Source organism: Arvicanthis niloticus, chromosome 21, assembly GCF_011762505.2.
Source record: "Arvicanthis niloticus isolate mArvNil1 chromosome 21, mArvNil1.pat.X, whole genome shotgun sequence".
NCBI classification, from domain to species: domain Eukaryota; kingdom Metazoa; phylum Chordata; class Mammalia; order Rodentia; family Muridae; genus Arvicanthis; species Arvicanthis niloticus.
In genome coordinates, this window is record NC_047678.1 from 4,853,570 (window position 1) to 4,866,534 (window position 12,965).

The following is a 12,965-nucleotide window of genomic DNA, read 5'->3' on the forward strand; positions in this document are numbered from 1 at the left end:
TGTGATAGCAAGAAGAGCAGTGAGTGACTGGCCAACAGTTAAAATGTTGGCCTTGTATACACAGCAATGTAGTCTTGAATATATGGCCCTTTAAGGAATTACTAGATTTGTGTTTTAATCTGTTTTTAAAACAGCTTTTCAGAAGGAGAGAAAGCATTGGGTGAGCCTTTGTCTTTGTGTTTTTGTGTATGTAGCCACACACATTTTTAAAAACAAATTTATTGAAAACATTTTCATAGAATATATTTTGAACATATTCTTTCCCCTCCCTCAACTGTCTACCCACCCAAATCTATGTTCTTTATCTTTCTCTTTCAAAAAACAAACAAACAAAAAAAAAAACAAAAATCAAAACAGAAAAGAAAAGAAAGACAAAAGAAATGCTGCCACTTTGGGGGCGAGTGACACTTGGAAATCTATCTGAGGATACGGAGGACTTCTTTCTCCAAATGCATGTAGCCCTTAGGATGCCAGGACTGAGGCCTGGAGGTTGTGGATCTATAGGAAGCCAAAAGTTATCCAGGAGTTTTCTCGGGAGGCACATATCTGCCTGTGACTTTCCTTCATAACTTCCCTGTGTGTAGAAAGGAGCCTGACCTCTGGACCAGGGCTTCAAGGAGCCAGAAGCGTGGTATAAAGATGGGGAAGACTGAGAACCAGTGCCAAGCAGGAAGAGTAAGGTGAAACACCCTATGGAATCCCTGTGAGTCCCTGTTGATTCCACCAAGAAAGGGGATGGGGGTGTGGTGGGGGTGGTCAAATACTTTTAAGCCTGAATACTAGCATTGCTCCTGCACCCCTCTAGGTGGCGTAACCCTTTCATCTCCTGCTTCCAGGTGGTTTGTGAAATCCATAGGGGAAGGAAGGTGAATGTAAGGGACAATACAATATAAGAAACATTTTATTACATTTGGACAGAGTAAATAGCAACTGCCAGGAATTACAGGAATCCAGCTTGATGCTGAGGCTCCAGAATACTAAGACACAACTAAAGAGACAATAGCACCCAAACAGGACCAAAGAAAGGGGCCAAAAAGAGGAAGTTACAGAGAAAGGAGGAATGAAAAGGAATCTATTTACATATGCAACAAACAGAAAAAAGTTAGGGTGAAGGCAACCTTCGCGTGTGTGGTGTGTGTGTGTGTGTGTGTGTGTGTGTGTGTGTGTGTGGTTTGAGAGCAGTGTTATCAGACAGAGGTCATATAAACCCAGACACTTAGATTTTGTAAATGCAAATGTGAACTGATTTAAAGCTAGATTTGAGAATTTTTGTATTGCTTTGTCCCAGAGCACTAAGCAAGAGTTCTCTGGGAATGCTTGGGAAGTCTAAGTTTAAGGTCCTTGGTCACTGAGATTGATAAAACATTCATGTCTTACCAAATGTGATCACCTTACACATTCCCCATCTTACATGTGTCCCTGTCGCCCCCCCCCCCCCCAGCATTGATTATATTCTTGGAGGGTGACAATCATTCCAGTTGAGCAATGGTGGACAAGTGTCTCTGAGACTTAGGAAGGATCTGTGTAAACTGTGGCTTTACTAGCAGGGTGGTGGTGATGCATGCTTTTAATCCCAGCAGAGTTAGGCAGATCTCACGAGTTCAAGGCCAGGGTCAGTTTCCAGGACAGCCAGAGCTACATAGAGAAACCTTGTCTTTCAAAACAAAACAACAAAAGTTGTGCATTACTACAGAGCCATCGTCCCTGCCATCTATTCATTCTTCACCCACACCCTCATCTGAGAGACATATTAAATTCCCTTACTCCTTTCCTTCCTTCCCTCCTTCCTTCCTTCCCTTCCTTCCTTCCTCTTCCTTCCCTCCTTCCCTCCTTCCCTCCTTCCCTGGCACAGCTAACTTAGTCACAGGCAGATGTTCGACCCAAGGACCCAAGGCAGTGTATTTTGAATGTATTTGTGTTCATCAGAAACCTAAAAATTCTTTTAAGAGAGTGGAAGGTTTATCGATGGGCTGAAGATGATTCAAGGCTAGAGATGATGGTGACCGCATGGAGGCGAAAGCCAGTCTTTGATGATACGCACAAAAGTGCGGTATGCAGAGAAGCAATCATTAGAACACAGAGCCCGGAGATAAAAGAGTAACTTGCATTTTCAGAAGTCTGGGCCTCACAGGGGACCCACCTTCTGTGAACTTCCTCTGTGCCTTTTCCCAGAAATTCCTTCCTCAACCTCAGCTGACCTGCTTCATTGCTTGCCACTACAGTCCCTCAACAAAGACAGAGTGTGGGTTCCAGGAGGAGAACCAAACAGAACAGGGTCAAAAACCAACTTTCACGTGGAAGCAGAAAGCCAGCTTATATTTTATTGCGCTAACAGGCACATCTGGAGCACTGTTAATAATTATACCGACACCATAGGAAAAACAGATGTATGGCCATCCTTGCCAGGTGGGGAAACGGGAAAACTAGATAGAACTGCTAGTCTTTCCCAGCCATGCCTGACAACCTGGGTCTATCTACGTTGTTTTATCAGACTATCTCGATAACCTTCTCCAGAGTTCTTTTCTACAAGAAAAAGGACAGCAGGTCCTCCCTGCCACAGAGTCTGTTCTTGTCACACCAGTCGGTCTTCTTTCCTAATGGTTTGGGCTGGAGCTGGAGCTGGAGCTGGGGAGCGATCCCTGAGAAGAGAAACTCTGTGCAATCTCAGAAAGCCCACGCGTCCCTATTGAATGGGACAATGGTCCTCCGAGGTTCTCTGTTGCCTGAAATGCCTTTCAGCCGGGAAAAAAAGCACAGAGCAACAAAAGCTATTTTGAGATAATTTAGGAGAAGTCCCATTTTCACCTGAGTTATTTGAGCTTCGCAGGACACAAAAGATTAGGACTCAGAAGTTTTCCGATAATTGCTTGTTTTCCTGGCCTGGCTGATTGAAATCTCTCAGGCTTTCTTTTGCCAAACTTGAATTGTCCTCGCCGTGTCAGGTACCCACCACTTCGAGGTAGGAGAAAAAAACGAATGGAGGAGAAAACTTGATATTTTGATTAAGAGGAAGGTGAAAAAGTCTCTCCATTAAGGTTTGATGTGATCCCAGGTTTCTTTCTACAAAAGAGCCAAATACAACACAGAGCGATTAAGGCCAAGTTCTGGATCCTTTTTCTTCTCAGATTTCTTAAGGACCCCCGGACCAGTAAAGTCATAATCATACAATTACTGGATGTCCTGGGCCTCTGGGATTTGCTAGCCATTGTGGGGAGCGTGCCAGATACAGGGATTGTTACGCCAGCCGTGCCTACCTGTCTATCCTTAGTAAGTGGAAGACTGCCAGAGTGTTAAATACAAGCTTAATTCAAGGGGACAGGACCCAAACAGACTGCTAGCTCGCCTGCCTGACGCTCTCGTTTGAGGAAAGGCTTCAGCTTTGAGCTGGAAGTCAGCGCCTTGGAGAAATTTGGATCGGTTGGTCCGTGCCACTCCTCCAGTCCGTGCCGCTCCTCCTGCTGTTTAAGTTAGATCCACTGACGGAGTCTACCTGGGGAACAGTTGGCTCCACGCATGCATTTCCAATATAATTTCTGACCTTGTGAGGAGGGACAGTGATGGAAGAATCTGGGAAGAAGTTTCTGAACGCAGAGGAGCCAGATTTGGCTGGAAGACTTGTAAGAGATTGGCACAGGGTCTTCAGGGGAACTTCAGAACTGTGGTCAGGTCCCAGGGGAAATCCACGCTGTTCTCTCCGTGGTTACATAGAGGCTGGGAAAGCATGCCTGACCAGGTTAAAGCTTACTGAACCTGGTAAAGTGGAAAGGTAACTATGGAGCAACGATAACTTAAATGAAAAGAGGAAACACTCTGTGTGTGTGTGGTGGGTGTGTGTGTGTGTGGTGTGTGTCGAAGGAGAGAGATGAGAGAGAGAGAGAGACGCTGTAGCTGTCGGATCATCTCTTTCGAGAGTGATGAGGGAGAGAGAGGAGAACAAAAAACAAGTATGGATTTGAGAACTTTATAGCTCTTTGTAGTATTCTTGATATCCATCACATCTTTCTTGATCGTCGCCATGCCCACAGAATGCTACCATACCCATTACAGGACATTACTATTTCTGTTGTGAAGACCAGTCTTGGGACTCCTTGAAGTGTTCACATTATATTCTTTGACTTTCCCCACGCAATTCCAATCAAGAAAAATACTTTAAACCAAATTATCCAAAGGCATATATCCCCACCGTATGTTCACAAAGTATCTTTTCGTCATCTGCATTTTCGAGAGTAATCTACAAGGTAGATAGATAAGTAGCCCTGATTGGACAGTAAATATCACTGGGTCATTCATTCTAGCAGCATGGGAAGCACAAAAAAGTGAGCAGAGTGACTTGGGACCGAAACGTGAACACAGGAGATCAGTGGATTATGAGCACGGTTCACAACGGGGGACGATTCTCCGAGGTGGATACTTGAGGATTCTTTCCCATAAGTGTTTTACTTTATTCCTTCTAATATATCTTGGTAGCCACTTAATTTCTGACAATCTCCAAATAAAAACTACCTTTTTATTTATATATGTTAACGATGTCCTTCTACCAAGCGGAGCATTGCTAGGCAGGTTTCCTTGGTAAATGTGAATATTATTTTGTTTTGTGCACATCATGTTTCGTATATTAGTTTTTCCTACAAATCAAAATCAATGTGATTCGCTGGGAATGATTTTTTTTTTTTTTGCTCCAGTTTCCCACCATAAATGTTAATGTTGACTTAAACTGGGTGAAAAATTTATGACGGAAGAGGTGATTTTCTTTTAAACAACAACACACTTTATTTAGCTAGTTATAATGATTTTGGTTTTCAATGGTGTCAGCGGCCTGGTGAGTAAAGAGACTGTATATGTTTGAAATCATATGTAGTTGTTTCTTAAAAAGTCGGGTCATGGTCTTTTTAGGGGATACCTAAACCCGTTTATCTATCCATTTAGCCTCAGAATTTAAATTGTGGCCATAGAGCAGTGGAGAAAGAAGGAAAAGGGGGAGACATGGGGAATAATTAGAACAAAATAGGTTATTAATATGTTCTGTATTTATGGTAAGAATTAAAGGCAAAATTCAAGGAGGTCATCCTTAATGCCGGTGCTGCTTTAATACAGCACGCGGCTCCGCTTTACTCTTAGTCTTTCTCAGACATCGATAATGCCTAGCAACTAACTTTTGCGTGTGGTTTAGCCAACCAGGCCCATCATTTATAAGACCTTTTAGGAATTATGATCAATGAACTACTTTTAAACTATCCTTACACTTAAAAATTTTAAGTATGTGTTCATGTGGGGGAAGGTTGTCTGCATGAGTATAGTACGTGAAGAAGCTAAAAAGAATAAAACATTGGGTAGATGTAAGCAATCCTACTTAGATGCAGGGAAACAAAGGAGGTCATCGTCAAGAGCTGTACAGACTCATAGCCCTGAAGATATTTCTCCACCACTACAAGTATTTTAAAAGGCGAAGGTTTTTCAAGGAAGTTGGTTGCTGTTTGGCCTATGTGGTGGCTTGTACTATTAAAAATCAGGGGCTGCTAAAATCCACCCTTGGCAAAGACCCCTGGAGGGTCTGCAGCCCAAGAGGCAGAGTGTTGTACTTCTTCCTTGTCAGTGCCTGCATATTGAACATTGAACATAGCCCAGAGCTTAAATCATCTTTCTTTTCTTCCTCCCTGATACGTTGTGGAGAGTTAAAACTGTACCTCAAACCAGACATCAAGGCTTTAGTCATGCATTGAAATTTTGGCCATGCATTTGAAATCAGCACCTTCCTGTATCTGGGCCCTTCCTGGGTTTGGATTGTGTGTGTAAGCTTGCTGTCACTGAGGTAGGAAGAGCCTAAGAAAGAATGGAGAGACAGTAGCTGCAAATTCCAGGTTTCAAGATTTCTAAGGATAGAATATTATGTTTTCTATTCCACTGTTTTTCCTGTTTGTGTACCCCTCTTAAGATCCCAACATCAAACTGAGGCACAATTCTGCAGAACTTCCTTCTGAGGAATCACTAAGTTTACCAGGGCTTCCTTACTGAGCATAGGTGAGGGGTGACTTACAGGAGTGTGGATACTGTTACCCTAACAAACCAAACCTGAAAGCTTTTACTCAACAAGGACGATGGCTTTCCCTGTAGTCACATAGATCCCTACTCCTCTAGTTCCCCGGCCTACACACTGTAGCGCCTCCCAAGGCACGTGCGATTATGACAGAGGAGCGCCATAACAGGTGGATATGTAGATGAAGGTCTCATGACCCTCTCCATCCCTCTAATATGGGGTATAAACAGTCCAACGAGGTTACTCTTTTGCTGGGGGTTTGAATAAGATTGCCCCCTTATAGGCTCATATATTTGAATGTTTGGTTGCCAGTTAGCGGAGCTTTGAGGAAGGGTTAGGAGGCGTGGCCATGTTGGAATGTGGATGTGGATGTGAGTAGCTGTTTTCTATCTTGACCTCTCTGAAATGATGGACTGTGGCCCTGAACTAAATCAATCCTTTTCTCTCTTAAAGTTGCTCTGGTCAGGTTATTTGAGCACAGCAAAGGAAGTGAAACGAGGGCACAAGTCACTTTTTTTTTTTTTTTCTTGAAATTCTGATCTAAAACTTCAGATCTGAATTGTGGGGGGCTAGGGAAATTTGGCCCTGTGTCTTCTCACCTTTCCTGGTGCTGGCAGCCTGGACAAGTAGATTTCTTACTCTCAGATAAGAACACTTTGAGTTCAGTTTAGGTTTAGAAACCAAAGAAGCCAGGGGACTCATTCTGCAGCTGGAGCACAAGACGTGAACGGGAGGGTTAGAGAAGGCCTGTGGTGTTTTCTGACCTACATAAGGGGACAAGTGATAACAAACAGAAATCTAAGCCACTTATTACTGATTTTAAAAAGAACTATGAAATACCGTCTAAGAATTTTCTTTTGCGTGTAAACCACTGTAGCTATTTATTTTGGTATTTACAGGCTCACAAATTCATCTGCCTTGTATTTCATGAAAAACCCATCCAAAGAAGTTGGGAAATCTGAAATCAGGCCTGCGATGCTCTCCTTCAGCTTCTGTAACCTCAGCTCTTCATTTCTTCTTTCCCACGATGAGCTCAGTGGCCAGTCCTTGTTTCTAGAGCCTGAGGATATTTTACGTCCTGTGGTGGAAGGATTTTGCAAATACTGTTAGGTGAAAGATTATTGAGATGAAAAGTTATCCTGGAGCACTCAGGTGAGGGCAGGATGATTATAGAAGCTCCCGGGAGAGAGAAAGGACAGCAAGTGAGTCAGAAAAAGAGGATCCTAGACACAGAGGTCATGAGATCAAAGTTACCTGAAAAGTTTTAGAAAGGACACATGGCGGTAGGCTTCTAGAAGGTGGGAGAGGCAAAGGAATGGGCTCTCTCCTGGAATAAGGACAGCAACTAAGCCTAAACCTTGATTTATTTTAACCCTGCAAAACCATTGTCTGACTTCTGACTCCCAGAGCTGTAGGATAACCTGTTGATACTGTTTTAAGTTATTGGGGTGTGTGGCATTTTGTTGCTGCTGCTTGGGAATCTAACTCAGTGTCTTGCTCTCTACCTATGAACAGCAGAGGTTACTCAGAGCTCTCAACAGCTCTGCTGTTGGCCAGTGCCTGGAGGTGCCAGCTCTAAATGCTTTGTAGCATCTAGGCCTGAGCATAGAGGTTCATCTGAAGTCCATGTTAGACCCATTTCCGCTGGAACTTGAAGATCCTTGACCTGGATTTACAGGACACATCTGCTTCTGAGCCTTGGTGTCACTGCAGGTGAGTTTATGCTTCGAATTCTCATCCTTCTGCAATACCAGAAGCAAACTTTTAGGGCACATGCTGTATGCCAGGTCTTCAGTGCCCACAGAGAAGCTAAGAAAGTTTTTTTGTTGCCAAAATACTAGTTTTGAATTATTCATTAGTGCTATTTTACCATGGGCTTGGTGACGTTAGTCTTTTATATAGATTGTCTCTGAATTCTTGAAAAATTTATCCCTAGTGGGAATGTTGAATGATATTGTTCTTGTGGCTACTGTGGTAACACTATTTTCATGGCTGTATAAAACTAAACTAAGTTCTTTGATTCTTCTCATAAAACGCCTCCCATTCTAATGATTTTGCATATTTTTATTTTCTGTAGATAGTTATAGGGAAAGTTTTCACCGATGAAACTACACCCTTATATCAGGCTCTTTGCAGAAGTTGAAATAAGCCAGACTTAAGTGTCCTCGGCGTGACATTGTACATCACAGTAAAAGTGTGCTGTCTGAAGAAAGCACAGGCTTATTTTTACCCTGATGGTTTTAAAACCTCTTCGGGTATTTCGAACATGTGGAAAAGATTCAAAGCAATCATCCCAAAACATCTCTATGAATCACCACTCAATTTCTGTTACACTAAAAAGGAAATGAAAGTATGAAAGGACACATAATTTATTCAATGTCACACAATAAATAAAGGTCTGAGAGGGGATCGGGTTCGGGGACAGAAGCTAAAGCATAGCTTCTCCATTAGCCTCGGATAGAAGTGAATCACTAAAAACACTGCAGAATCTCTACCCAGCCTTCTAGCTGAATAGAATTAAGGAATAAATGAACAATACACCTATTTGTAGTAAATTAAATTAATTAGATGAAAATTTTGAGTAATGTCACTATTAATTTTGATTTGCATGGTGCTTTTGACATACTCTTTGGTGCTCCTTTGTGAATCCTGCTTCACCCACACACCCAACACTTGTCTTTTTACAGTGTTAAGGTCTGTTTAGTTAAAATACTAAAAGAAGGAATAGTAGCATTCTTCACCCTCCACCCATCGTTTGAGCACAGCTTCTCTGCTGTACAGTTCTTAGGCATCCAACTTGCAAATTCATGGCTGTGTTTTGAACAGCTGCATGGTTTTTTTATATAAGAAATTCATCTTTAGGTAGCCCAGAGCTAAGTCAATCCGAAATGATCAAAATAAATTTGATTTGCCTCACTTTTTAAAGCACTGCTTTGTTCAAGGAATGGCTCTCCTTCGCAATTTAGAATTAAATATGTCCTTCATCCTCAGAATCTTTAAAGCTCAGTGGTGTTATTTTACATGGTCATATAGTGAAGGGAGGGAGTTGGATCCGCTAGTCCCTTACAGAATCTGCATCTGCCTTTACTGGCAGTGGAAACAAGGACAAAGGGTAAATTTAGAACATTTTGTTACAGGGAAGCATTGAAATGGAAGCTCTTTTTTTTTTTTCCTGTAAAAACATAAGAAACTTAAGAACAGGGAAGGCTCGTTCTGCTGCGAACTGCTTATACACTAAGAATAGAAAGTGAAAGAAACAGAACAGTAATTGCAAATTGCCTTTATATTGCGGTTGAAGGCACTTTCCTGTCCAATAATTTTTAATAAGAAATCCCCCCAGCCACCATGCCGATCAGTTTTGAACATAACTCAAGCATTATACACATTGTTCCCTGGGTTTATACCTTTAGGAATTAAATTGTGTCTAGTATCATGCCAAAAACTAGAGCAGTGTACTGTGGTTAAAAATTAGCCTCAGGAGTTACTAGAAACCAAAGCTTATTTCCATCACAAAATAATCAGCTATTTACATTCAGCTCACTAATTTTAATTTTTAAATTCAATGCATCATTAGTAGAACTGTAGACCTGTTATAACAATACTATTCAAGCTATGTTTATGGTATTTTCTTCTGCAAAATCCACTAAAAAACTCTCAGACATTGGTTCCTAGCCTGTGGGATGCAGGTCTTGAGACATGGGGATGGTGACACGTGGGCTCTCAGCTTCCTGGGTTGGCTATTCACTGAGGAACTGCAGTCTTATACACGGAAGTACAATACCAACTTCCAAAGACACATAATATGGAAATGTGGTACAGAAAATTCCAAATCATTTCAACATGCTAGTTAATGATGCTTGTCTATGATGTATTTCTTTAGTCAATGCATAACTGCTGTGGGGGTTTAGGATAGTATTTTGTATATCTTGACTTAAAAAGGGGGACAGTGAGGCTCAGTGGGTAGAAAGCACTTAGAGCACAAGCCTGATGACACACATTCAATCCCTGGAAACCTACATTGAAAAGCTACGATGTGACAGCATAAATCCCTAATCTTAGCACTTATATAGCAAGATGGGAGGTAAAGATAGGAGATTCACCAGAAGCCCATGGGCCAGGTAGTCTGGAGTAAACAACTTGGCAGAAGCCACGAGAAAGACACTGCCTCAAAAACAAGATGGAAGGGGAGAATTGATTCCACCGGAAGCTGTTCTCTGACCTCCACATGCACTGGTATTCACAAATGCGTTGCATATAAGATAATAATAATAGTAATACTACTATAAGTAAAAAAAAACTATACACAATAATTTTAAAAGCAAAGGTCATTGTGACTTAAAGTAGAAGCAGATACAAACTCGGGCAGATAGGCCAGTCAAAGGTCATCTCCAGCATGGTCTAGAATGGCATCAGTAAGCACCCACCCACACCACTAACGGACAAAGAATGTCTCCGGCTTCTAATGATAGCCTTGGGGAAAATCTCCAGAAATTCAAGTCCTAATTGTATTGGAGAGAAATTTGAACAAAGCATGGCTTGTCTCTCTCCCTCTCTTCTCTCTCTCCTTTCTCTCTTGCTTTCTCTCTCTCTCACTCCTCCCCTGCTCTCTCCCTCCCACTCCCCCCCCATGCTTGTTTGTGCTTGCATGCATGCTCACGAACATGCATGTGCACATGATTTGTGTGTATGTGTGCCAGGGCTTGAATTTGAAAGTATTTCTGCTGCAGAGCAGAGGAATTATGCTCCCCCACGGCGTGCACATCAGTCTTCGTATGTGGGAAGAACAGCCTACGCTAAATGGCCTTACGTTCACTGCCAAGCAATGTCCTTTCCACACACGTATTGATTAGATGAATGGAAGAAACAAGATCTTTTGAAAGCAGATTGAATGGGTGGAAACAGAGTTGGTGATCGCAACAAACCAGCCAGCAGACTGGTGAGAACCAACTCAGCAGAGAAGAGCTGGCGACACTTCCGGTGTGCCACCAATCTCTCCTCTTAGATCATTCTGACTTTATCAGGAGGCAGAAACTTCTGTAAATACATTGCCACCATTATTTAATTAGATGTTCCAAGAGCAGATCTCTGAGATTCTAAAAATTAAGGGGTCCTTAGGATTACTAGATAGGAAGCCAGGGTAAGGAGCCAGCATAACCTCAAAGCTGCACTTTCATGGGTATCAGGAACAAATTAATCCCCTGGGAAGAGATGAAGAGATGTGAAGGGGGTGAAAGACACCAGAATATGTTAATCCAAATATACCTCTGGTAGAGAAAGTGTTTATGAAATAAGGACAGTGAAGGAGCACTAATCAGAAGATGAACTGAAAGATGGGATATACATTCTGGTTTTCAGTAGACAGCTCTTGACAATTAATAGACAGAAACAGAGGAACTGGGAAAGCAAAAAGTATCCTGGTAGTTTCTTCCCATGGTTTTACCCTCCAGTCTCTCGATGTTAGGTAACCAGATTGTTTCCTATTGCTCTGTCATTTCTCTACAAATTGAACATCTTTGTTGAAGATATGTATTAAGCCAGACCTTGAGCCCCTGTTTGATCTACTTTTCAATGAAGTGGTGCATGTGTGTTAAGATGCAGTGACAAATGTTCTTGTTTTGCCTTAGTTACTCCCTCATTTGTTGCAGGATTTTGCCTTGGCTGAAATTATGAGGACCGAGTAGGATAATTCCCTTCTAGCTTGTACCGAAATCATATTTTTTCTATCAACTCTTTTTGCTGGTGTTATTTGCTAAATGCTTTGAGCATCCTGACCACTAGGAGCAAACTAGTGAGGAGGAAAGAGGGAGATCACGAGTCAAGGTTAGCCTGGGTAGGGTACACTGGAACTAAGTCTTAGGATAGTCAGTGGGTAAAGTAGAGGCAAACATGAGAATCTGCGTCATTTTTCCTCGTGCATAAAAAAAGGACAGTCATGTAGGTGCACATTGTAATCCCAAGCATTAGGGGAAGAGGGTAAGCAGATCCCTGAAGTTTGTTGGCCAGCCAGTTTAGGCAATTGGGGAGTACAGGCCAATGAAAGATGGCTCAAAGGAGGCATTAGCGAAGATCACAATCAATGATGTCTCTGGCCTGACACTGCAAACACACACAACATGCACACACATGCACATACACACATATGAAATAGGTCAAACAAGGATATATGGTACAGTGAGATGATCATGATGTAACCAGAGTTTATTTTATTTTCAGCAATGGACTGGGTTGAGTGGCACCCCCTCCCTCCCCAAGCTAGGTTCAGCCACATGCTCCCAATATGCCAGATGGATAATGGTGACAAACAGAAGAGGATCCAAGGATCAATCAGGAACAGGATCAAGTAAAAGGTTTCAGTGACCCCCCAAGTTTATCGTTATGCTAATGACATACATGAGTTTCAAAACTAAATAAGAGATTTGGAACAGGGGATAGAGGTATGCATAACTGTTCTAGTCAGGATGTGGGCTGGTTACACACAGCCTCAGTTTGGGTTCTGTGCAGTGGGCCCAGGAAATCCTTACCACTGTCTCTGAGGAATTGGTCTGGTTCTGCAGAGCGGGTCCCTCCTGCTCCAGCTGCAGCCTTGCTTTTATGGATCCTGCCCTCACCGGGGGACAGTCCAGCAAGGGTCATCCTATGAGTTCTGCTGTCCTGAAGTCCAAATGACTGCAGGTTTATTCAATGAGTTATCTCTGTGCCTTCAGCCTTAGAGAGGGATGAGGTATGCTCTTAGACTGATGCTCCGGACATAATGAATGGGCAGTCAGTAGAAGATCCACAGTTAGGGAGATAGACACAGAATGAAGACAGGGATGGCAGGCTTTCATCCTGTGTTATCTTCTAAATGCCCATTTCAACAGTGGATGAAGTTCCTGGGAACTAATGGCAGTCAAGAGCAGCAGCCACCTGAAGCCTGTTATCTCACTAGAGG

The 12,965-nt window shown here is 42.4% G+C and overlaps 1 long non-coding RNA gene across 1 annotated transcript; it reads left to right on the forward strand.

Moving 5' to 3' along the window:
* Nucleotides 1-3,628: 3,628 nt before the first annotated feature.
* LOC143435371 (uncharacterized) lies at nucleotides 3,629-12,436 on the forward strand. The gene is made up of 3 exons (XR_013105607.1): nucleotides 3,629-3,766; nucleotides 7,550-7,747; nucleotides 12,248-12,436. It is a non-coding gene; the product is annotated as an uncharacterized LOC143435371 (long non-coding RNA).
* The last annotated feature ends 529 nt before the right edge of the window (nucleotides 12,437-12,965 follow it).